At 37.4% G+C, this 26,625-nt stretch overlaps 1 protein-coding gene and 1 long non-coding RNA gene across 2 annotated transcripts in view; both read right to left on the bottom strand.

The window, feature by feature from the left end:
- Positions 1-26,625, bottom strand: part of KCND2 (potassium voltage-gated channel subfamily D member 2) — a 286,821-nt gene that overhangs the window by 244,300 nt on the left and 15,896 nt on the right. The window lies entirely within an intron of this gene.
- LOC121089418 lies at positions 11,066-21,643 on the bottom strand. The gene is made up of 3 exons (XR_005828200.1): positions 21,634-21,643; positions 18,781-18,783; positions 11,066-11,105 (listed from the first exon to the last, which is right to left on the bottom strand). It is a non-coding gene; the product is annotated as an uncharacterized LOC121089418 (long non-coding RNA).

The following is a 26,625-nucleotide window of genomic DNA, read 5'->3' as shown; positions in this document are numbered from 1 at the left end:
GTCAGGAAAATAAATGCCTGTTTCCCTGACTGAGGTGCTTCTAACCATGCAAAAGGTATGGGTGTAAGCACCGAAGAAACTGAGACCAATGTAAAGGTGTCTAAGGAATTGAGATGCTCAGAGCAGGCGGCTTTCTTCTGTCTTGCATCCAGAAATATCTTTCCATGTTCCTTGAAGTAGATGTTTTGGATCCATTGATTATGACGGAAAGCTTTAGTCAGTGCGCACAAATAGGGTGCTTTTTTGTACCTTTGATTCAAAAAAGGAAGGGGATAAAGATACACATCCCAGTTTATTTTGGTGCAGGTTTGGGAGTGGGGAGGTTCTGTAGCAGGATCTTATGACAAGTAAATATTCCAGAGTGCTATAGTACAAAAGCAGTACTTCCAAGCTTTCATACAGACTTCAAGGAATAAACAAGAAGGTGACTTAAAGGAGTCCTGAATCGTTAATGGATACCCCAAGCTTGATAGACTCTTTCAACAGAGACATTCTGAAACCAAAAATATCTATGCTGACTTGTTCATTGTTCCTCAGGCATTTTAATAAATGAATCTATCTATCTATCTATCTATCTATCTATCTATCTATCTATCTATCTATCTATCTATCTATCTATCTATCTCTATCAATCTCATATCTCTCTCTCTCTCTCTCGAACCCCCTACTCACCACCCCCCTCTCTTTTGCAAGTTTATCAAGATAAACATGTATTGGGAGAGAACTGCCTATTTCTGTAGCCATATCAAGATGGACAAAAGAGCTATAAATTCTGTTCAGTACTGATGTCTACAAGGCTCTCAAATTCTCCTAACTTTTCATATGTCAAGGAGCAGAAGGACGGGGATGAAGGAAAGACATAAAACTTCATCATCATTCATGAATCATAGGCTTGCTCTAACATTTTGCTCAACTGAAAGCACACTTTCCTGATGGCTAAAAATATAATAAATCTTAAAAATCAATCAATCTGCTTTAAGCAAACCTGAAGAATTCTAAAATCCTCCTTTCAATGTATAATTATTACTGTTCAATGTATAGTACAGACAGGCTTTCCTTTTCACTGATGAGATTTTAAACAGCTACTGGTTACTTTGTAAATTATATTTTTCCCTAGATTTACTGTTAAAGCAAGGTATTTGACTTGACAGATCACTCACATTCAGCTTCTCTCAAAGGAAGGGAAACCTAGCATTGACTGGTAAATGTATATGGATAAGTATATTTGCAGTCAAATGAAGACTCATTCTTGAAGTATATACAGCAATCAGTATTATCCCTGAGCCAAATATGTCTGCATTCAGTCTTTAATGAGGCAAAACCACAGAGGAGTTGAAAGAAGGGGCTACCAAGCACGGTGTCTTATTTAATGAACATGAAGAGTGCTTTCTGTAATGCCCATGGGGCAGGCATTGCAGGGTAGGATTTGAATGACCATTTTCCTCAAATTTCTTCGCAGCCCTAAAAGTGAATTTTCATGGTTTGGCTTTATCGGCAGTATCAGTGTCCCGCAGCAAGGCTTTTCACCTCCTGTTGCAGTAACAGAAAAAGAATTATGGAAAGGCTTCTAAATTAATACTTTCCCTGTGTCTGCAGAATTAAAGGACAGGTATATATGAGAAATACACCAGGCAAGGCATGGGTTGTCAGCAGAGGTGACTTTTACCTGTGCTGCAGTTCAGGCATCAGCAGAGCAGTAGCGTGGTATGTGACCAAAGCAGGGAAGTGACAGCAGTGTAAAGCCTGACCATGAGCAACATGAAAATGTATGAATGCCACGGTTTACATCTTACAGCAGGTCAGGCTAGTCATTCTTTCCAGGATGTGAATGTAAAGTGGATGCTGCATGTAACATCCAGTGTTACTAGTCGAAAGGGCTGCAGTTATTTTACCCGGTTCTGTATGTGGTGCAAGGGAAATAGAAAATCTGATTTGTTTCACCTGCTGAAGACAGAAAAACGTGAGTTGACAACCTGGCTTATACAGGGGATGCAAATTAGTCAAAAATTATGTCAACACAATTTGCATTTTTCTTGTTAAGGATATTCCGCATTGAGCTTCCGGACAGCTAAATAACAGTGTCCAGGGATTTTAATCTTTTAGGGACCAGTTTATGAAAAGGCTTAAGAGATGTAATTTCATCATCCTGCTATTTTCTTAATATATGATTTTGGTATTTTTACTATGCTAGAACAGCTCAATGTTTGTCAACTAGTGGACACATTTGCAGATAAACTGAACCTTTAATTCAATAAAATCTACTTAAATATTCTGTAGGAATTTATGTGATAAAAAATCACCAACTCAGTGATGATAATAGAATGTAACAAAAAAAAGTTTTCATCCTCAACCATACCAATTAAAACATTACAAAAAGCATTAAATGAAACACTCAAATTTCATTAAATCATTCAAAATAAATTTGGGGAAATGTAGTATTACAGCTGTATAAGCAGTGGATGGTCAAAATCATGGGAAGTTATTCTCTCCTGTGTTTTGCAAGACCAAAACCGACTGTCTTGCTTTATGTTATAGATATGTTTCACTTAGAAGAGAATATAAAAAATTAGTGGAACTTATCAGAAGCTATGACATTTGTCAGCTTTACTGGCAGCACAACACTGTTTTCCTGATCAGAAACTATTTTCATTACCTTCAAAGCATAATTTAAGAACTAATTTAATCAATTTTTTTATTTAAATTGAATGATAAAGAAAGAGGCGTCTTAACAGAAATGTTTTCTAATTACCTATATTATTTTTTTTTGTTTCTACTGATGAAAATATTTGTTTCCATGTTTTATTCCCCCACCATCATATTTAATGACACATTTAAACTCTACAAGAAATACTTCCTTAGAAATAGCTTTTTATATCTTATGTTTGGTTTTCCTAATTAGTAGGATTAAGACTGGCATGAGATGTTTAATTGCTTAAAATATATTCGTGCTCTTTAAGATTTCATAACATGAAAACAAAAATAGTATACAATGCTGTTTTGTATAATGCAATGTGTGCACGTGCCTCTGTGGGTGTGCGCATAAGACAGCATTATGAATGGGAGTTTTAACTTTAGTAAAGGTTGAGCCCTTGGTTTTGGCTGCTGCCTTGGAAGTGACGCCATCAAAGAAGGTTGCAGAACCTGAATGATTAGGCATAAGCTAGGATGCAAGGGAAAGCAGAAACAGTCCTGCTAGGAACAGACTAGTGGAGGAAAAAAAGCCATCCTGAGGCACATTCTTTTTATTTAAAATATTATGCAGTGTTCAGAAGGTTTGTGTTCCATACTTATTGAGTAGATTTTTTCATAGGGAAAACGACACACAGAACAAAATTAAGAACTTCTGTTTTTCAGGCACAGGCGCATTTGTTGAGCTGCAGCAGTCAGTGGTGGTAACTGGATTTTCACGGAAGTAAATGATGACTCACTACGATTGAGTTCATAAAGAAGTATAAGATTGATCTACTCAGTGGGCAAACTAACAGTTCAACGAGGCAAGATCAGCTTAGTCCACAAAGGCTTCAAAAACCATGTAAACACAGGCAAATGGATTATAGCTGGCTCTAAACCCAGTGAAAAATAGCTCATGCACACTGTAACTACAGCTTATTTTTAAAGATGAAAAATAACATGCACAGACTGTATTATTTTGTAACAAACCGGAACAGAACAGTTGCAGAAACACATGAAGGAGGCCATTGTACAGAACAGCTTTCCTTTCAGATCTTTCCATTGATAACGTCAGAAGGTTCCACTTAGCTTTGTTTAACCAGATGTCAATGAACAAAAAAACCCTTTTCCTGATCTGTTCTCCAGTGTAAAGCAATGAAATATTAATTAACGTTACATTTATCTGGCTATTCAATTTAGAATAGTTCATTTTTTAAAGGCAGGAGAAAAGAAAGAGTAATTGACATCTACGAGCAGGTGTTCCTCATGCCAAAAAAATGGCTCACTTTCATTTATTTAAAAAGCTGGAAAATGCACATTTGTTTGGGAAAGCCATTTATCCAGAGAAATCTTTAATTACATGCACCATAAAACAAGTGCAAAATGCTATCTCCTTAGACCTGTAACTTTAAGCCATTGCAGAGCATGAGCTGCCTAATTTCACCGGAGAATAACAGTCGCTACTTCACTCTGTTGTTGCATGACAGCTGTATATGAACAGCTACTCTCTCTATGATGTGAAGTGGAGGGATGCCACATGACTAGAGGCAAAGCAATGCATTGTGTCAATGTCGTTTCTGTTAAAGATCTTGTAGCCTGACATCCAGAATGGAGTTGCACATTCGTGTTCAATGGATAATATTTCTGACAATATACTCTGGATGGCCTTGAGCTGATTACCACTACTTCTTCAGAAAACAGTTGTTACTGAATTGTTTCCTTTCACTAGACTCTGCCTGAGGAAGAATAGCAAGCAAGACTGGATTTAGTGCTGGAATAGCGTAACTTTGTAATTGCCCTACTTTGGTTCTTGAAAACAATTCTTTGTCGAGGACAGGAAACAGCTTGCCTACAGGTGCAATAATGGGAAGAGTAGAGCTGATCGAGATGACTGTCTGCAAGATTATTTCATGTTTACATGCTAAAACTTTAGCTACTTAACAATAACAAACTCAGGTTAAAGGCAAATGGTATCCTCAGGACCACTGCTCAGACTATCAAGCAGAGCTGTACACAACACCCTTAAAATTTATTCAATATTTCAATCAAATTAGCAAAATGTTTGACTACAATGAGCTACCTGAAAGGTTCTCACAGTCGTTTCTCAAAGTCGTTTCTCAACAACCGGCAGTATTGCTGTCCCGCAATAATGTTATTATCTGCTATCAATCATGGATCTTGTGTCACAAGTAACTTATGGATTGACTTTCAAACCAGATTCGAGTCTCAGAACTGACAGTGGAAGTGCGTATGTATGGGGATTTAGGACCACTTAAACCCCATGAAGATGTAAGACATTAGGGTGATGAGGTGACATGATAATTTTCTGTGGAACTCAATGAGAAGTCTAACCCAGATTTCCAGTTGATGAGGGAATGGAAGGATCAGCTTTCACAGAATCACAGAATGGTCAAGGTTAAAAGGAACTTCTAGAGACCATCTAGTTCAACCCTCTACTAAAGCAGGGGGTGTTTCTCAGCTATGAACCAAATCTAAAGCATGTCCTTCCTTCAGCCTTCTGAGATGTGAAACTGTTAGTCCTTAAATTTCTCAGTATATGATCAGTAAGGTCACCCTAGATGGCCAACCAGTCCTACAGTTCTACAGATGCAGCCATATACACACATACCTGTTACTATTTTTAAAATTATTGCACTAGTAAAGATGAATTTTCCTGTGATGTTTATTCCTCAAAGAGAGATTTTCATAACAACTTACTTCAGAGGCAAGAAACACAGCTCATCCAGAACATAAATACTTGCTAGGATCTTGCCTGTGTTTAGAAGCTCCAGTCATGGAGATTTCTGAAGGGTCTCTGCATTCTGCATACCAGCCCATCATAGCAAACACTTAAACAAAGAAACAATGACTTCCTAAGCATAAAATCCACCTCAAAACCTGAAACTGATTAAACAGACAAACTATGAAGACAGCCATTGCATTGGACTATCTATTTAACTTAGGAAAACCTTGAAAAGCTTACAAGAGAAGCGTCACTGAGCACTGAACCTAAAAGCTCAAATGAAAGCTGCATAGAATCACTCAGAAAAGCTGGAAGTAAAGAATATGAGAGGATGGAAGGAAAACCCGCCTAATGCCAAACTCCTATCGGGAGCTCCCATGTTGCCTAAAAGAAAGTTGAGAAAATTTCAGGGGAAGCTGAACTTGCTGGTACAAGCATAGCATGTGGCAAGATATAATTTTTTTTCACCTTGGAGTGCCAGAAAATGTATTAACTGTTAACAGCCTGAGTGTCCTCTTGTGGTTCTGGTATATGTATGTTCTTTAAATTATCCATCATTTATAAAATTCTTTACTTCAAATAATCTGTATTTTCCCAGACAAACAGGATCTGGGATGAATATTTAATATAAATATATATGTATTAAATATATGTGTAGATACACAAATAATTAACCCTGTTTTTTCTTGATAAACATTTCCACATTCCAAGGCCGCATTCTATAAGTTGACCTAAGCCTCTTTCCCATTAATGCATTTCCATTAGGTCAGGTATTGGCCATAATCCTCATCCCAGTAAGCTCAGAGGACATTTGACATCAATTTCAATAGCAATAGGAACAAGCAATTTTTGCATGTATTTGTATAAATCCAAATAGACTTTGGGCACCTTTCATGTGACAACCTTCTTCTTCTCTGTTTTAATTTTGTATACAGGAGACTAAATACCCCACACAGACCTCTATCCATCGAACTCCCAATCAGATTTGCTAATCAAAATTTTCTATTCATCAAATAGCATTATTCTTCTTCATTCTTTTCCTTTAATAGCGGGTATAATCTTACTGTGATCACTGTGCTTAGATGAGAGAGATAAAGCTGTATCATCTCATTAAAACATCCTTTAATATGGGTATCTGCCCTCTTAACAGGAATAGAAGCAACTATAGATTTCCCATTGAAGCTGCTACTAACTCCATTCTGCATTTTCTATTCAAAAAAAATTCCCACTGTGAAAAACTTGACAGTGCTTACAAAGCCCTTACTGCAGGGTGTATCAGATTAAGATAAAGACATCAGTAAAGACTATCTGGTTTGCTCAAACTTGTACACAATATGCAAGCTCCCTCCCAATTTGTTGGATTAACAAGGATGACGCTTCTCAGTAGTGCACACGCTATTCCTTTATTTCATCATCTCGAACCTGACAGATTCGTGCAATACAGATGTTTAGATGTTTTTCAATTGTCTTACTTGAAACTTCTGTAAAGCTCAAATAAAACTACAGCAGATATTTTTAAGGCACAGTGCAAATATTCAGTGCCACGGCCAGCATGCTTCCACAGTTCTTTCTGTCTTGTGAAATCTCAATACATTTTTACAGGGTCAGTTCAGCTGTATGAATATGCTTACTCTGGTTTCAATTAATTCTTGCCTTCATTACTTGAAACTAATTAAAACTTATAGCAGAGGATATAATCAGCTAAATAGCTCACAGCTTATTGCTGTGGACAACAAGCCAGTGTGATTCTCCAATACATACACAGGAATCACAATTACACGGGTTATATTACTTGCAATTTTGTCTCTGGAAAAAGTGCTCTGAGAACACTGCATACAGTTCTGCTGCACATAATTCAAGACTAATGCTGAAAATAAAGGTGAATTATTGGAATAACCACAGGAGTGACTAGGGCTTGGAAAACATGCTTCACAGTGAAAGACTCCAGGAGCACATTGCCCATTTAACTTCACTAAGGGACCCTGTTAACTGGTGACCAATTTGATCATAGTGAATACTGCAGTGTCCATCCAGAGAACACATACTGATGATAAACTCTTCCTTCGAGCTCAGTGGAAATAAGACAACTTCCAAATGTTCAAAATCGACGACAAGGTTGCATGGGATTCAGGTTTCTTCTGCTCAGATGCAGACATCCGTAGTATGAATAGTTGCCTCGACTCTTTACAGGCTGCGGACAGCTACGAACATTTCTATCATACTACTTTGTTCATCTTGGCTAAATGAACTGTGCTCTAAAGGGCCTATCACTCTCCACTGGAAAACTTGCTCAGTTGTAAAGGGACATCTAAATTAAGGTTTGGTGAGAACACCTCCTCCTTCATTCCTACTAGAAATGTCATACACCTTTCAACAGCTATTAAAAGACTGGTTCATTGATGGCTCTTCAAATAGAATAGGGAGCACTACTCCTAGGTTTAAACCAGAAGTATTTCAGAATACCCCTATACCTTGAGTCAGATAGGAGGTCTGATGCAGTGATCACAATGGTCTTACCTGACCTTAAAAAATAGATACAGCTGATTTAAACCAAAAAGGAATTTTCAGAAAAAAATCTTCTTCAGCTTAACTTTGATACTTTAAAAACATGCCATGAAACAAGTGCCATGATGTGCATAACCAAACCTAGATCTTATATTTCTGCTTCAACTTTTCAAATTCAATTTGGAGCTCTAGCTGAAATAAAATGAATTAATAATTAATTCCCTTACAAAGTCTGCATGAATGGACCTTTTGCAAAAAAAGAAAGGAGACCTGTATAAATAACTTTATGTCACCAAACCTTTAACACTATGGTCTTGATATTCTTACAGAATTGTTGTAATTGCATTTCACGGATGTATTAACTGTTTATTCTTTCCTGATAGCAATGTTTGTATGCTCATGGGTCAGATAATACTATTAGTATGTCCATAGAAAACACAAGTTTTCACTTCTGACTTAGAAATCAAACTGTAAGAGATAAAATAGGTGTCAGATGTAATAAAACTTGATAATTTCATTGCCACCTTCTCATATTAGCCTTAACCAAAAAGAAGAATGTCTCCATGCCTTCTTCTGTTTAGCAACCTTTATTATATGCCTACAGAATTCACTACTCAGTGTTGAAATAATACACTGTGTGTAAGAATTCAGTACAAGCTGTGCTCATGCCAAAGGAATTCTAAAACAGAACATAAAAATGCTCTCTCCTGTCTAAAAATTAAAATGTGAATAAGTTTTCAGCCTCGTAACCACACTAAATTATAAATGCAACAGAATACATCACATATTTAACATCAAAGTTCTTAATTCATTCAATAGCTGAAAATATTTTTGGCTCTGGTCCGAATCTTCAGCATTCTCAAATCTTCTTTATTCCTCATTTTTTTAATTGAGCTTGCAGTTTAGAAGATGTATTATAGACTTTTAAATCATACTGTAGGTGCAACTTCTTACGTCTTAAATCTACCATTTTAAATTTTACATGATAAATTGAAGGTTTAACTTTTTTTTTTCCCCTGTAGTATGTGGGAGTATTTGACTTGAACTCATAAGCGTGAAGCAGGTCCAGAGGTGCTTTAGAAACTCACACTTTCAACTTCAAAGTAGTAATATAAGCTTCTGCTTACAACCATGTGGGACATGTTTAGCTCTGGGCACATTTCACTATGTAACCTATATATGGCCAATGAGAAAGACCTACTTTTTTCCATAACCTATTTTCCCCTTATAGAGTTTAAATTCCTATGAGTAATGAAAATCACATAAAATAATTTCAAAGCAAATTTTTAAATGGAAGAAGTTTGATTGAAAGAAATTATTAAAATTATTTTGCTTACCTCTTATTCACTTGTTTCTGTATTGGGAATCTGCCATTCTAACTTGTAAGCATTAAGTAATTTTCTGCCCTCTTCCTAAGTTTTGAAGACAGGCAGGAAGTTTTCAATGTTTTCACCATTTTCCGGTATTGTTGGCTGCTTTTACATTTGTATGGGATGAGCTTTGATTCTGACCATGGATACAGAGAGACCAAATAATTCAGGAGGGCCTGAAGGGGCAGAGAGACCACTGCTCACTGTGAAACAGTTTCACGGTGTCACGGCAGCGATATGGCTGCTCTAGATTCCCAATACGGCCAGCATTTAGTACAGGAATCATGGAGCTGTACTCTTCATCAAGGTAATACTCCATAAATATGAACGAAATTTGTCTCTGCAGGTTAACTTTTATAAACTTCTGTATATGCTTATTAGTAATATACACCAAAACTTTTAACTGCTTTTTTTTTTGTTGTTGTTGGGGTTTTTTGGCATGATGTCATGGGAGCCTTCTAAGTAAAAATAAATGTCACTGTATTGACATATGCTTGCTCAAACTGAGTCCGGGATACTACCGCAAGCAATTTATTTATTTTGTGGGGTTTTTTCAAACAAAATCTTTGGGGTTTGCAAATGCTTGAATTCACAGAGTAGCAAGATTGTTGTTTTTAGTCTTTTCTAGTCTATCTGTTCTGCAATATATTTTATGATTATTATTGAAATTTCTTCCAAATTCTCTCCACACCATGAAAAGTTACTGATTTTTAGTAAAACTATCCAATCACCACATTCCTTGAAGGAATGTATTTCTCTTAATCTTTACAGTTTGCAGTGTGATTGAAGAAATCAGTAAATAAATATAAAATAGATTTATAGTTTAATCTTCCTGTCCTGTTTTCTCTTGAACTTATTCAACTTTGAACGTTATTTTTTATCAAGTCACTGTCACTAACGTTTCACATATCCCATAAGAGGAGGAGACTTTTTCCATTCCTGACATTTTACTGAAATGTATTTGTTTTATATTCTGAATTTTATTTCACTAAAATTATGTGTTCAGTTTCTTCTAAAATCAGTTTATTAGTCCCTAAGCTTTTTCTATGTGCTTACCTTTGCAAAGACTTTTGCATGTTGTTATCCTCATGCAGCGGATATAATCAAGGTTGAGTAGAAGTTACGCCATTGAGTTCAGTGTGAACAGGACAGGATAAAAAGGAAATTTTTACCATTTTGATGTCCAGTTTTCCAATTCCCTTGCTTGGTTTGAAGGCACTTCTGTGGCCCCTGTGCAGTACTGCGTTTTTAAGGATAGAAGGCTTTTTTCCAAAACAAGTCTACCTCTGTTTCAAGATGATAATGAACAAATTAAGCGGAGGAAAAAAAACCAAACTAAACCAAAACAAACAAGGAGGGTGAACAGATGTCATTAACATGTTATTCTCTGAAATGATATTATTTAGAAAATATTTTGAAGGTTCTAAGTCTTTTTTTCAATGGGTAACCAAGATCAGATGTTCTTTTGAAGTGGAATTGCCTTTGTTCTAGAACTGTTTGGGATAAAGAGTTAGGATTGACTTATGAGAAAAGGCATTGTCTTCCATTAAGATAAATAAATAAATAAATAGATAGATAGATAGATCGATAGATAGATAAATAAATAAATAAATTTCCACTTTCCCCCAACAAAAAAAGACAAGTTACTAAAAAAGGTTGGAAATGAGGTATTATTTGTTCTGTTACATTTGTTCCAAAACACAGTAAATGCACTACAGCTACTGTAAGCCATCAAGTGATACTGTAGAGCTTGTACATAACAAGGGCAAATATACTATATTTTTGAAAGTTGTTTTTATAGCAAATAGAAAAAATTACTATTAGAGATAGAGGAATGGGCAAAGAAGTTTTACTCTGATCCAATATCACAGATATCAAATCACCTGCAAAGGGTTAGTATGTTCCTATCTATGTTAGCACTGTTTCTATCTATACTGGACATAAGTGATTTATTTTTTCTGGTGTGTACTTATAAATTACACTGGATTTTTTAATTTTAAATCTAACTTCTATTGGCATCTACCTCATCTGTTGCACTTTCTGCTGAAGACACATAACTCACAGCCCTCTTATCCACTCTGTCATTGCATAGAGCCAGGGCCACGGGAACAGCTTTTTACAGCTGGCAGTCAAAAATATTTTGCTGGACTTCCTTAGTACATGAACAAACTCATCTGATGAAGCACCTGGAAACAACACCACAATGAGTCCAAAAAATGGTGAAGCAGAAACAGGGAAAATGTGTTCCCGAACTTCAGGCTTTGCTGTCTTCATAAAAATATCTCAATATATACATATTTTTAAAATTTAACTGGCATTTTGTGTCATTTGAATATTACACATCCCAAGATTCTTAACTCTCTGATAATCAAAGCAAAGAAAATCTAATGAGCCAAACACCCACTCACAGTACAGGTGAGTACTCTTTGGTCATACAAAAAAGCCTTAAAGTAGCATAAATATACATATTAATTTTTATAAGATATTTTAATATCATGATTACATATATATATTAAAATGAACCTCCTAAGACTGGCAGCTAATATATTTATCTTCAGAATAACAGAGTTAAATTAAAGAACTGCAAGACAGAGGATCCAGATAACTACAAAAGCCAGTCAGTATCACCTTGACCCCTGGGAAGGTAGTGGAGCAAATTGTCCTGGAAGCCCTTTCCAACCTATATGAAGGACAAGGTGACTGGAAGTAGTCAGCATGGATTTATGAAGGGAAAATCATGCCACAAGAAGCTGAATGACTTCAATGATGTAATGACCAGCTCAGTGGATGAGGAATTCTTTTTGGATCCATTTTATTTAGGATCCATTTATCTTGGATTTAGCAAAGCTATCAGGAATGTCTCCCATAATACTCTCCTCAACTAGCTGATGAAGCACTGGCTAGATCAGTGGACACACAGGTGAGCTGAAAACTGACTTAACTGTTGGGCTCAAAGGGTTGTGGTCAGCAGCACAAAGTCCAGCTGGAGGCCAGTCACGGGTGGTGTTTCCCAGGGGTCAGTACTGGGGCCAGTACAGCTCAGCATCTTCAGTAATGACCTGGATGGGGGGACAGAGTGCACCCACCCTCAGAAAATTTGCAGGTGATACAAACTTGGGAAGAGTAGTTGATACAGCAGATGCTTGTGCTACCAAAGGGACCTTAATAGGCTAAAGAAATGGGCAAACTGTAACCTCAAGAAGTTCAAGAAAGGGAAATGCTAAATCCTGCACCTGGGAAGGAGTAACCATGTGCATCAGTACAGGCTGGGGGTCGATTGCCGAAGCAGCTTTGCAGAGAAGGCTCTGCTGCCTTTCCTGGGCTGAATCAGGACCAGGATCTCATCACCTGCAGGTTTCAGGTGTGATCCTTTTCCCCTCCTCAGCACTGCGGAGGCCACAGCTGGAGTGCTGTGTCCAGTCCTGCCCCCCCCCCCCCCCCGGGACAAGAGGGTGATAAACATACTGAAGTGAGTTGAACATGGGGCCCTGAAGATGATGAAGGGCTTGGAGCATGTCAGCTACATGGAGAGGCTGAGACAGCTTGCATTGTTCAGCCTGGAGAAGACGCTCAGGGCTATCTTATCCATGTACATAAATTCCTGATGAGTGCAGAAGTTAAGAACATAGAGCCACTCTTCCCAGCAGTACCTGCAGAAAGGCCAAGTGGTGATGGGGACCACATTGAAATAGGAAATTCCATTTAAACACAAGAAAAAAAAAATCATTGGGAGAGCAGTAAACATTGGAGCAGGTTTCCCAGAGAGGTTGTGCAATCTTCACCCTTGGATATATTCAATAACTGACTAGACATGACTCCGAGCAGCCTGCATTTGGTGACCCTACTTAAAGCAGGAAGGGCTGGACAAGACAGTCTCCAGAGGTCCTCTTCAACCTCACCTCAATTCTGCAATTCTGTTCTTCAAGAATAAAACGCTGTGCTGTAAGGCTATGTCCCCTACATTGTAACACTCCTTGTGGGATTAATGATAAAGCAGCTTTTCCCCTACTTGTAACTGAGTAAGAGACAGCTAAGAGTGGTCTTAAAATCCATGGCCCCGGCATGGTGTGATGGTTGCCAGAGGCACAGCAGTGTCAGGAAAGTCAGTTCAGGTATCTCATGAATTAGAGAAAACTAGACTTTGCAAAACCTACATTACCATCCTTTGAGAACTTTAGGAGATAAATAGTACAGACTGAGGGGTCAGAGGAAGTCAGGGGACTTCAGAAGAATCAGAAGACTTAATGGTCTGGTAATTCATGGGTCTTTAAACCAAACTTTTCGCTTGTATTCATGTGACGTTTTGCTTAAACCAGGAAATTATGGTCCTCTAAACAAGGTCCTGCAATAAAATATTACTTATTTTATTCATTATCTGGTCTATATAATGTTCTAAAGTGTTAGATGCAAGTTTTCTAAGAAGTTAATGGCTTCAAGTTCTTAAAAGCCTTTCAAACAGATATATAAAATGGCTGGCTTTATGGTCATAAGCATTAACTTTCAGTTCTTATAGTCTTATAGACCAAAAAAGTTACATACACATTACTGGTATACTGGTGGAAGCTATTTGATTTTACAGACATTTTCTGCAACTTTCTTCAGTAGTAAGATTTTCAAAGAAATCACTGAAAGTAGTGGCTGTAACATCCACCTAACCCATTTTTCTGTCCAGTGTATCTCTTAACTTTTTGCTATAAAAGAAATGTCACACATACACATTTTTAATTACAAACGGAACATTTCATCAGACTAAGTATGCAAAAAGCAACATATATATTGCCAACTGTAAACTTCCCCGCAAAAGTTTTATGCTGATACGTTATTTCTGATGGGACAATGTGACAACGTGTTGAATGAAAACTACTTTGTTAGAAAATCTTAGGACTTCTGGTGACTCATAAAAACAAACACCAGGGACATTTTGGAATTTTGGAATCTCCATTCCCTTAGCCCACAGGTTTGATTAATCTGCTCAAAACAGAGCAATTTCATGCTCCATTGCTTTTGAAGTGACATAAGGACTTAAGCACTCATACCTTGTGGCAGATCAAAGATATATCTAGCCAAGGGTCTTGTGGCCATTACTGACTGTGCGAAGGCATGAAAACAGAGCAAACATATTTGACACTTTCTCTTAATATTGGCTCATCTTCCACCTATTTTCAGTTCAGTGATATTATGAAGCAGATAGCTTTTCTATGCGCTTACAAACATAAATTAATTTGTTTCGTGAATTCGCCTAGCTACCCCCTTGAGAAAAATAACTTTTTAAACATCTATCATGTGAGATACTGCAGAGTTTCAGGTTTGCTGAAAATCTTGAGAAAAAAGTTGAGTTCCTAAGAACTATAAATTGTCTTAATACAGGATGAAAGTAAGGGTTAATGAAGCACTAAAGCATTCATAATCAAAAAATCTAAAACTGCCAAAAGTTTTTTTAGATGCAAGTCTTTTCCATAGATTTTATGCCAGCATAGCTGAAAATTTAGAACCATGCAAAATGTTCAAAGTTCCTACATTTAAATGAAATAATAAAAAATAATCCTTCTGTTTTTCTTAGATATTGTAGCTTGACCTGCCATTTATCTGACATGTAATTTGATATATAATCATATTATATATGGTTTTGCTCTTCTGTATTAGCACAATTTTAGTAAACAATCTCCTCTAATGCATTTTTAAGGTCTTTCTAGTGATGACTATGTCTGATGAATACTGTTGAAGTCATATGATTAATGAGTAAGTTAACAACTAAAAGTTTTCACGGAATAATCCTCCAGGCTTCTTGCAGAACATTCAATAGAGAAGGCATTGTTATTTTTTCATAGCTTAATTCAGTTCCTCAAAAGACTGATCATGGAAATAGCCCCTGCAAATATTTAATGACATTGATCCGCTACACACAGAGACATACCTTAGGCTCCCATTGCTCCCTCTACCAAAACCAGTGTTACTTTTTAGCATTTTCCCTCATTTAACTGCAGTAAAAAAAAAAAAAAAATGTTGAAGTAAATGTAATGATATAATCTGTAAATAATATTTTTTCTTTTTTTTGCACCCTGAACCACAAACCTGATAAGTGGCTCCTGGAATTCTCAGGAATGTTCACTGACTGGAAACCAATGGAAAATGGGAACTTTCTTCATGCATAACCCCAAACTAAAACAGCTCTTCATGTCTTCCCAAGACTAAACATACGTTCAAACACAAAGGAACAAGAACTTGAACCACAGTGGACAAGAGCATGACCAGGTGAAGCCTTTCCTTTTGTCACCTTGCCCTGCTGCTGTGCACTGAGCCTGGTTTCCACTGCAGCTCACATTAATAAGGGGAGAGAATCAGCAATTTTCAAAATCCCCTTGGATTTTCCATGTCCTGATAAAACTTGCTCTCCAGGTACCTTTCAACTACACTTTCAGGTCTGTTCTGAAACGTCTTGGTTATTTTTCCTTCCAATTTGGGAACATTATACCATCTGGCAAGGGTTTTCTCTTTTGAATTTTCCAGAACTGAATTTCCATTATCAGCTCTATTTTGATTTTACACAGAATGCCAGGAAACAATAATCTAGATATAAAAGAAGGAAGGCATTATACACAGGCTACCTGTGAAAAAAAAAGCATTTCTGAAAATGCGTATTTTACACCACAAAATTCACAGGGACAACATTATTTGAAAGAGAAATGTAGATCAAGAAATCCTCCCTTATCAAGTATTTTCAAGATTTTTTTTCACAAATTTTGCCCAAATCTGATAATTACTACGACTGAAGATAGGACTGTGATGCAATTCATACTTCTAAAGATACCTACTTTTTCCTTTCTTCTGAGGTCTTTTTTCTAGTAAAGACTCTTTATTGAGACATAATCCAGAACTCTCTGAGGTCAACAGGATCCTTAATGGGTTTTGCATCAGCCACTAATTTACTTACCATTTGCCTAAAGGATACAACTTCAACTGTAATTATTTTTCTGTCATTAACAGTCAGCTTAATTTCTATTCAAAATGTCCTAAAACAAATTTGAAAAAATCTTTAGTTTTAAACAATGGAAAAGGTTTTGATTAACTTTACGATTACAAGAACAAATTAACATGAAAGTAGGCTAAAAATTGTGAACATGCCTTTGATGAAGAAAACTGGGCTCCTTGCCAATGTTAAAAGAAAAGAGAGAGGTTCAAGGTAAAGATGTTACTGTTCAGCTTGAGTCAGAATCTGGAAACAGAGACCCTTACATTTTGAGTCCTTACATATGCAAGAAGTCTGAGTGAAATTAAGCGGGGCAAAAATAAAGCACTCAAAAAAAGGGGATGTTTCTGCAGCAGACAAAAATATGATACAGACAGACAAAAATGAGCTGCAGCACTTTTCAGGATTTGAATACCCTGGTACATAGTGAAGTATATATAAGGTGTGCTGCTAAAATAAATAGTATCATCATGTATAACTTTTATTTATATCATAGAATCATAGAATGACTTGGGTTGGAAGGGACCTTAAAGATCACCTAGTTCCAATGTCCTTGCCATGGGCAGGGACACCTCCCACTAGACCAGGTTGCTCAAAGCCCTGTCCAGCCTGGCCTTGAGCGCTTCCAGGGATGGGGCAGCCACAGCTTCTCTGGCCAGCCTGTTTCAGTGTCTTGTCACCCTTGTAGTGAAGAATTTCTTCCTAACATCTAATATAAATCTACCCTCTTTCAGTTTAAAGCCATTCCCCTTGTCCTATCACCACATGCTTTTGTCAAAAGTCTCTCCAGCTTTCCTGTAGGTCCCAGTTAGGTACTGGAAGGTTGCTACAAGGTCTGCCCAAAGCCTTCTCTTCTCCAGGTTGAACAACCTCAAGTCTCAGCCTGTCTTCCTAGGAGAGGTGCTCCACCTCTCTGGTCATCTTTGTGGCCCTGCTCTGGACTCTTTCCAACAGGTCCCTGTCCTTCTTCTGTTGAGGGCCCCACAGCTGAATGCAGTACTCCAGGTGGGGTCTCAGGAGAGCAGAGTAGAGGGAGAGAATCACCTCTCTTGACCTGCTGCTCATGCTTCTTTTGATGCAGCCCAGGATATGGTGATGATTATATGATTATATATACTGCATTTATACTCTGTGTGTATGATTATGTTTATATGTGTGTATACATACATACAAACACAGAGATACATACACACTATGTAATTATTTGGCATAAATTGTATATTGTACCTTTGTAATAGACCCTAAAAAGTGTGTAGAGAAGACAAATTCAAATAGGCACTAAATTAGTTTTGAGGCACTTCACAGGTATTTTTGTTTTTCTGAAAGAGCCAGCTACCTAACTGTGTAGTCTTCTGAAGATAGTTGCATGGGGAACTACAAGCTTTACAGCAGAAAAATAGCAAAGGTCTTAGTTGCCTTGCAAGGAATAGACATTTCCTACAGGTAGGAAGAGATGTCAACATTTGGAAATCTAAACAGAACACCTGTGAAGCAATACAGCTGGGTTCTCTTCCCATGAGAGCAGAGGGGTGTCAGGCTCCTCCTGTGGAACAATTCTGCTCTAGGAAGAGGAGGAAGCCTCTGTAATTAGGGCCCTTTTCTATTAAATATTTATACGATGTTATAAAGTTGCAGTAGGCATCTATTGCCTGATAACTCCACAAGCAGCTGGGAGAAGTCTTGTGACCACTAGACCTTTCTCTTGTGGGGGACTTCGTCTTACCTGATGCTTGCTGGAAATACAACACAGCAGAGAGGAAACAGTCTAGGAGGTTCCTGGAGAATGTGGAACATACCTGCCTGACACAGCTGGTCAGAGACTGGACCAGGGGAGATGCCCTGCTGAACCTGAACAGAGGACTGGTGGGTGATGTGGTGGTCAGAGGCCGTCTCGAACATAGCCATAATTTTTGATTCTTGGAGAAGTAAGAAGGGGGGGGCAGGGGGGCTGTCAGCAGAACTGCTACCTTGGACTTCCAGAGGGCCAACTTTGGGCCATCCAGGAGACTGGTTGACACAGTTCCTTGGGAGACAATCCTGGGGGGGCAAAGGGGTCCAGGAAGTCTGGACTGTCTTCAAGAAGGAAATCTTCAAGGTACAGAAGCAGGTCATCCCTATGTGCGGAAAGACAAGCAAGCAGGAAAGAAGACTGTCCTGGCTTAAAAGACAGCTTTGGCTGGAACTCAGGAGAAAAAAAAAGAATTCACTATCTTTGGAAGAAGGGGTAGGCAACTCAGGAGGACTGTAAGGATATTGCAAAGTTATGCAGGGAGAAAATTAGTGAGGTGAAAGCCCAGCTAGAACTCAAGCTGGCCACTGCTGTAAAAGGTAACAAAAATGTTTTTACAAATACATTAGAAACAAAAGAAGGGCCAAGGAAAATCTCCATCCATTATTGGATGCAAGGGGTGAGGGTGGGGGGTTGGGGAGTGGGGTGGGGATGGAATATTGCCACAAAGGATGAGGAAAAGGCTGAGGGATCTAATGCCTTCCTTGCCTCAGTCTTTAATACGAAGACCAGTTACCCTCTGGGTACTCAGCCCCCTGAGCTGGAAGTCTGGGACAGGGAGCAGAATGAAGTCCCACAGTCCAGGTGGAAATGGTTAGTGACCTGCTGCTCCACTTAGACACACACGTCTGTGGGGCCAGATGGGATCCACCCGAGGGTACTGAGGGAGCTGGTGGAAAAGCTCATCAAGCCACCTTCCATCATTTATCAGCAGTCCTGACCAGCGTGGGAGGTCCCAGAAGTTCTTCATTGCAACTGAACAAGCAAATGCTTGAGACATGCTATGTACTTCATGTCTTTTAATCTGTAGTAAAATTTGTCACACAAAATTCTGGTTTATTATCTTTTTTTAATCAGCTTATTCAAAACCTTTAACTGCCTAGAGGAGATAGATTAAGCTACACAGCAATGTGAATCATGGCTATATGGGTCTATAACTACTACTTCTGAAGAAAGAAGAGACAAAATATATATTAAAAATACACCTAGTACTTGATATGCTTAATTAACATCTCTTACTTTTGATAATTTGAACTGTTATATGGTATTTTAACATACATCCAGCATTATTCTCAAGAAAAGTTGAAGTAGAATTTACCAGACTACATTAGGCAAATTCTTTCTGAAAAATAATATTTGGAAATGTGATTGAAATAGTTTGTAACAGTATTAAACATGGAAAGTAATGAATGCGGGATTATTCTACCACAAACCACTTGTGGGAAAATATGATAAGTCTTTTATTTGAAACTCCAAGCAAGGGTTTCCATTTATTATCCTTGATTGTCCATGTGTGGCTGCTTAATTGAATGGATTGCTGATAGAAATAATCTCTTAAAGGCTCTGTGTCTGAGACACCTTCCAACCAGTCTGCAAAAGAAAGTTACAGTGATATATAGCATCAAAATTAGGCCTCCCAGGGTGCATCCTGTATCTTTCAATTTATTATGTAAATAATAGATTCAGTATGTGACTTCTCCATTACTTTTCAAAAAGTAGATTATTTCATGTGAGAAGTCCGCAGCGTGCTCACTTGGAGAACTGACATTTCAAGCAAACCATTCATTTTTTTGTTTTCTTTTTTTCCACCCTGAAGGGTGATCCAAAACATGCAAACAAGGAAAATTTAGTTATGACAATAGTTCCTTATGAAACAGCGAGCAGAAATGGACAGATGCTTCAGTTTTGCAAACTGTCTTTTTTGCTATATATGATCATGAGTGTCTCTCATCAGCTGTACTTCCAGATCAAGAATTCTGGAATTTCCTAAAATTTATGAGAAAGACTGTTATTTGTTTTTTTTCCAGAACTAAGTGATATTTTATGCAATGGCTTCTCAGTTATTTGAACAATTGGAGATGAAACTCCACTTTTTACAAGTATGGACCACCAAGTCACCGCTCCATTACTCAATGAAAAAAGAACACTTCTTTTTCTTAAGTCATTATGGCACTGCTGGCCCTGAAGAGAAATTTCAAGTTACAGTAATGAGCATCACATAATAGAATGGTTGATGAAAATTGTTTCTAACCTCAGATTTTCACACGTACATCACTTGAATCGCAATAGAATTGCTTCACCTGTTTCCTACATCCCACTATTTCAAAAGAATTAAAAATGTACTTTGCTGGCAGTGCTAAACATGACAGATCAGACCTCATTCTATTTTCACATTACTGTGCACTAGAAGTAGCTCATGAAGCAATGGCTTTACAGTGCTGTAAAACTGATGTGAGATAAGCAAACAACAAGGCTCAGCACCCCATACGAAAATGCTTCGAACTCCTTCCATAAAAAGGTCATGCTTCAGAAGACAAGCTTAGTCTTTAGATGGACACTATAAAACCATCTTGTCTATGCTTTTACATAGACAAAATTCACAAGTGGCAGAGTGGCTGAGATCCACACATTTGTGACCTCAACACCTGCCTGCTGCAGCAATGTCTAAACTACCAACCTTGAAGGAGCTGCTGTTGCTGAAGGAAAAATAATTTGTTCAACTTGTAGATGTATGTTTACAACATAGGTGCATGGGTACCATGAAGATGGACAGGGTATAGAAACCTAATTAAAACCATCTGTATCACTATGGAGCTCTGTCTTCTATACTAGCTTCTTCCTAAATGTTAAATCAAATCTAGGGAAAAGAATTGTGGTGTCACGATACTCAGAAATATTCCCAAGACTAATCAATGAGATTGCTACTTCTTTAATCACCACAGTCTCTGAGGAAATTTGCAATATACTGCATGATAAATATCTTAGTGAAAAGAGCAGGAATGAAGACAGGAGAGGACAGTGCTACCTCAATCTGGATCTCAGTGCTATGTCTGAACTCCAGAATAAAACACATTTTTCTCTTTTAGTTCAGCCATACACACATGTACAAACAGAGGGAAAAAAAGCCAGCTTTTATTTTAATCAAGTGCACAAAGTACCAAGAAGCCATGATGGACCTTGTGTGTATGTTTGCAGGCAGTTTCAGGACAGGACTCCCACTGAGAACAAAGGATGCACAGAATGAATGTCAAAAATACTCATGCTTTGTAGAACCAGTATTTCATATGGGGAATGTAAAAAGACAGAGAGATCACCTCTGTAAAAAACAAAATTGCAAAAATACCTAAAGAAACAAAACAAACAAGCAAGCAAACAAAAAGCACAACCAAAGGAAGAAGATGCATTCTTTAGTAACTTCTGAATGTTACTGTGTTACTGCAAAATTGCAAAACTGGGATACTGTTTATGATTGAAGACACCCACATTTCAATAGCTAGCACACTAACTTGGTAATTGTTCACAAAAACAGCTGAAACGTATCTGTTGGTTTTACACGTACTGGTAAAAGAGAACTGGCACCATAAAATACTAAACCCCACAAGTTTTTAGTTTTTCTGTCACATCTCAGTGCATTTAATATCCTTCTGTCATATTATTTATGACTTCACAAAGAAACCAGTTATTTCCCATTATCTCTTCAATAAATAAGTAAAGCAGAGCATGCTGCAGCGCTACAATTCGTTAATGAGATGCCTACAAAATCGTCACGGTGTCTAGTCTCAGAAGCTTGCACAGCATCTAACTATTAGAGTTTGCCTCAGCCCTGAAGAGTAATTGCATTTTTCACACATTGATATGTTCCAACCTGACAGCTGAGACACGTATTTTGGAGTGGATTACATAAAGTAAGTAAACCTTTCGATGACACATTTAACATTAAAAAAAAAAAAAAAAAAAAAAAAAACAACAAAACCACCAAAACCAAAAATTCTTGCAGTGCATTCAGCTTTAATCAACATTTCCACCAATCTATCATAAGAGAGCTGCCTTCTTTTCTGATAAGGAAAGCAGGTTAAAACTTTTACTTTGGATTTCATATGGGAATAATCAATCCAACACTCCAGTCCCCATTGGAATGAGTTGGAGTTGTTTTAAAATTACAAACTAATGACATAGAAATGTTAGATTATATACTGTAAGACAGAACTAGAATTCTGATCTAAAGCCTGCTAAAGAAAATGAAAGCCTTTCCATTAGCTCCTGTGGGCTTTACCTCCAAACCCAAATGCTGGTAGGAATAATTAACTTTTCCACCCATTTATCTGTATTGCTGCTTAGAAAACAAATGCATAGGTGAAAAATGTTTCTCTTTTTTATTAGCTAAGACTGTCAAAAATGAAAAGAAACTAGCATGAAATTCCTTCTACATTTAGAAAAACAAAATATTTACCAATATTTTTCAAAACCCGGTAGGTATTTACCCTGTAATTTCTAGAGGCATTTTTGTAAGATGTAGTGTTTACCATGCATATTTCTTTATTTGCTCTAGGTTCTCTCATCTCATTTCACTAGTTTGTACTACAGTTCCATAATATTACTTTACATCTTTTTTCTTCTAGCAATCTTTTATATCTTGGGATATAATTTCAGCTGTGCTTTCTACTGTTTTCTAAATGCACTACCGAGGACAGAAGATGTAAATGTTGTGAATTTTGTATGTTTCCCTCTCTCTATTCAATTAGCAGAAGAATATTTACTCAGGACTCTTTAAATGTGTACAGAGGTTATTGTAATATAACCATAATGCCTCAAGAGAATATGGGTACACAGATTTTTCTGAGGTGACCTGTTCAATATATTCTTTGTCCTTTCTCTCTGTGTGAGTGGACAATACCATTAGGAAAAAGCATCTTGGGAAACGCTTGAAAATGGAATAAGGAACAGTTAAACTGCATTAGATCATTAAACAAAACAGGCCCCCAAATCTGAAAGGGGAAAAAAAAAAAGAAAATAAATAAATAAATAAATAAATAAATAAATATATTTAAAAAAATAAAACAAAAAACCCCAACAAATCAACCAGAATTCATAGCTCTGACATTACGGCCAGTTCATTTTGCTGTCCTGGAATTGGATTCAAGTAGAAAGTGATGACACTTGGTGTGTGCAGGTAGGTTTTTGCCCATGAGTTAGTGCAGTAACCACAGTCAATGACTCTAGAAAAGTGGTTTAGCTCACCTGAAAGTAGACAAATACATTTGAGCATTTCACCCAGGCTCATATCTAGATATTCCTGAATTCTGTTATCTTTTTCTTCAAGTTAGTGATTCAAGCAGAGCAGAGAAAAACCAGCATTATTTATATATGAGATAAGGAAAAAGAAATTTCTCAGGCAGAAAAGGAAATCAGACATAAGATGATGGGTAAAATTCTTGGAAGAGTAAATGCCATCAGAAAAAACTTTTTTAGTCAACAACACATTTCAGGCAATGAGGATAAATATACGTGTTTATCCACAGAACTCATTTACACATGCTATATGATTACTGTTTAATAAGACATTTCTTTCCAAAGAACAGTTGTGAATATGCATAAAATCACTCATGCAGTGCATCTATGCCAACAAAGCTGCAATGTGCTCTTAAATGGAATAAAACCTACTCTCTCTCAGTCCTTCTCCAGGATTTTCAGAGTATTGGTATTCATGTCACACATCAGAAAAAAAAAAAAAAAAACCAACCAAAAAAACAAACCAACAAACCCAAAACTGCTGCAAGTTTATTTCTTTTTCATTAAACAAATTATTTAGCTAATGGTCATCATGTATGGGAGGAACCTAAGAAAGTGTGGGCCTTCTCACTGGGCCTGATGGATTTTAATGTGGAAAGGCAAGTAAGCATAGAAGTGCATATAATAAACGTTGTGCCATTGATATGTACAGGTTCTAGCCAGGCATTCATTTTAACTGATTGTTTGACAGATTTTTGTTAGGGAACTGAGCATTCCTTCTTTATGCCCATTTTAGATATATAACCTTATCCTAATATAGTTAAGCAGTACAATCCCAATGTATAGGCAGAACTATCAGTTTAAAAGTCCTTTACATCAGCATGATAATGAGGAGATATAATATATGGCACATTTTTCACCAACTACTTTAGTAAACAGCTCAACCAACAGATAAAACTTTTATTACTCTAAATAGCACTGTTATACCAGTCCAAAATTAGCTACATCAGGCTCTGGCTGTCATGTTCTCTGATGCTATTAATGTGATACCCTTTCAAGCTTGCCTGAAAGTTTCTGTGAGTTAACAAGACTTTTGTAAGCTAAGGAAAAAAACATGTCAACTTGTTCTCCTTTTAGCTCTACGAAACTGTGAGCAAATTCCCTACTCCAGTGTTGATTATGAGCAATTTCTGTGAAATACTCGGGGAGGGATCCCATGTATGACTCGACCTCCATGTTAGGAGAGGAGATGCTGTATTACTTGTTTCCCATCAAGAGTTTCCTCTTGATAAACTGCAAACAGAATAAAGCTGTTACATCAGAAGTTGGAATCTACTATATTACTGTCTTTCTAATGACAAAACTATGTTTCGATGAATGTAACTTAACTCCATCTTTTGCTTTTTTCACCCTATCTTTGTATAAGGTACTGGCAGCAATACATGTATTGCAGGAATCCCTGTTGCCCTGCCATGGAGTTTGGTTTAAATCCTCAGAGTCTGAGATAATTCAAATAAATAACTGTTGTACTGGTCAATATCTTGCTAGAGTTGTTCATAGACAAGCCTGATGCAAAGTCCTCTCGGGTCAAATCCAAGTTCTCTAATTGATTTCCATGGGCTTTGGATCAAGTGAATAGCACTAAATCCTGCAAGGCATTCAACAGTCCCAGGTGCTGCAGAATTTATTCATCTTCTATTGAAATGCTTATTAGGTTTAAGTGTTCTGAAGCTGACATAAGTTCTCATCACCTTGTAGATTACGACCTTTGATTATATAAATAGCTGAACAAAACAGAGATGCAAGAAATAACTGTGAGTTTAAAGCAGCTGTTTTCCTGTTTGCACAGTTTTCAAGCTCTACGATATTCTTGGATCCTCTGAACCTTTGGTACTTAAGAACAGCTATCTTTTATCCATTGCCTACAGTTCTTTAAAAGAATTTAGAGAAGAAGTATAAAACAATTTATTTCCCTAATCTAAGGCTGATCCAACCCACAGTTAAGTAATTTTCATTAACTGAGAACATGAGAGGGTAATATGAAGAAGTCATTTAGCCCGATGCCTTATCAGTGGCCAGAAGCAAATGACGTGGGTAGGACATACATAAGGCAAGAATACAGTGATATTTCCCTATTACACCTTTTCAGGTTTTACCATTCTGCAGCTTAAGGATTTTCCAAGGCTGATGTTGTATCTTTTGCATTTGATGTGCGTTAGTGGATATCTGGCCATTAATTTTTCTAATTGTTTTTTCAGTCAAAAAAGAATGGAACAGTAATGGCTGGAACACAGCCTTTCATCATAAGATGAAATCGTTCTCTCACAGCAATGTTTCTTAAAAATACTCTCCATTCTATGTACGGATGAAAGGTCCAAAATTGCTTTGAACTGAAATCCCAAAAGCATTTCAAATCAAACATTCCAAATGTGTAATTTACTTTCAGATTTTTGTTCTACATTTCTAAAGAAAAATGAATAAAGAATAAGTGGTTTTCGTTCATAACTTTTTGGAAATAGGAAATTCATAAACCATGTTTTCCAAGTACATTTTCTGTTATCAAACTCTCAGATAAGGAAAAAAAGTTCGAAGATTCCTGAATAGATTTTCAATTAGCTTACATGGCAAAAGCTCTTGGTGTTTTACTGTGAAACTTCCAGAAAAAATATGGGATATCTTTTGGAAAAAAGTTCTAGAGATTTAGTTGGACATATCCACAAGAGTTACCGACTCTTGTACTATAGTAACGAAAACTTGCGAACAGGTATATTGCTCTTCTACCTCGCACCTCAAACCTGTCACAGTGAACTTGGCTGGGACATCACAGTCCACAGAAGAGCTAGTGATGCACGAACAGTGGAACTGAGTAAGCAAAGCAGGTCTGTGCTGCATGTCCCTTCAGCCTACGCCGTGCTGCACAAATTCCTTGTCCGCAGGATAAACCTGAGGAGAACATTGTAACAGAGGAGCCTGCAGGCAACTCAGGACTGGTGATTACACCACCTGTGTGGCCTTGCCTTCCCCTGAAGTGCACCAAGAAGTTCTCATGAGGACATCCTTTATGAATTGGTTTCTTGTAAAAAGAATCAAATATGTAATAGCATGAAGGACCAACAAGGAGGATCTCTCCACAGACAGGGTCTGTGCGGCCTGCTGTGGAAAAGTCCATCCAGTGCTACAGGAGTGCATGTTCCCAGCATCTGAAGGGACATATTTACTGGCTATCTATAGTCCTGTTTTACTCTATCTTATGAAAACAGCTGTTTCATTAAGTCATTTGTTGTTGGGCCTTTCTTGTGAAGATCCAGAAAGAATCCTGCACCATCTCTCCCTCACCTCACACCCCACCACT

The sequence above is a fragment of the Falco naumanni genome, chromosome 5 (genome assembly GCF_017639655.2).
Source record: "Falco naumanni isolate bFalNau1 chromosome 5, bFalNau1.pat, whole genome shotgun sequence".
Classification (NCBI taxonomy): domain Eukaryota; kingdom Metazoa; phylum Chordata; class Aves; order Falconiformes; family Falconidae; genus Falco; species Falco naumanni.
Note: the sequence above shows the minus strand (reverse complement) of the source record. Positions and strands in the feature narration are given on the sequence as shown.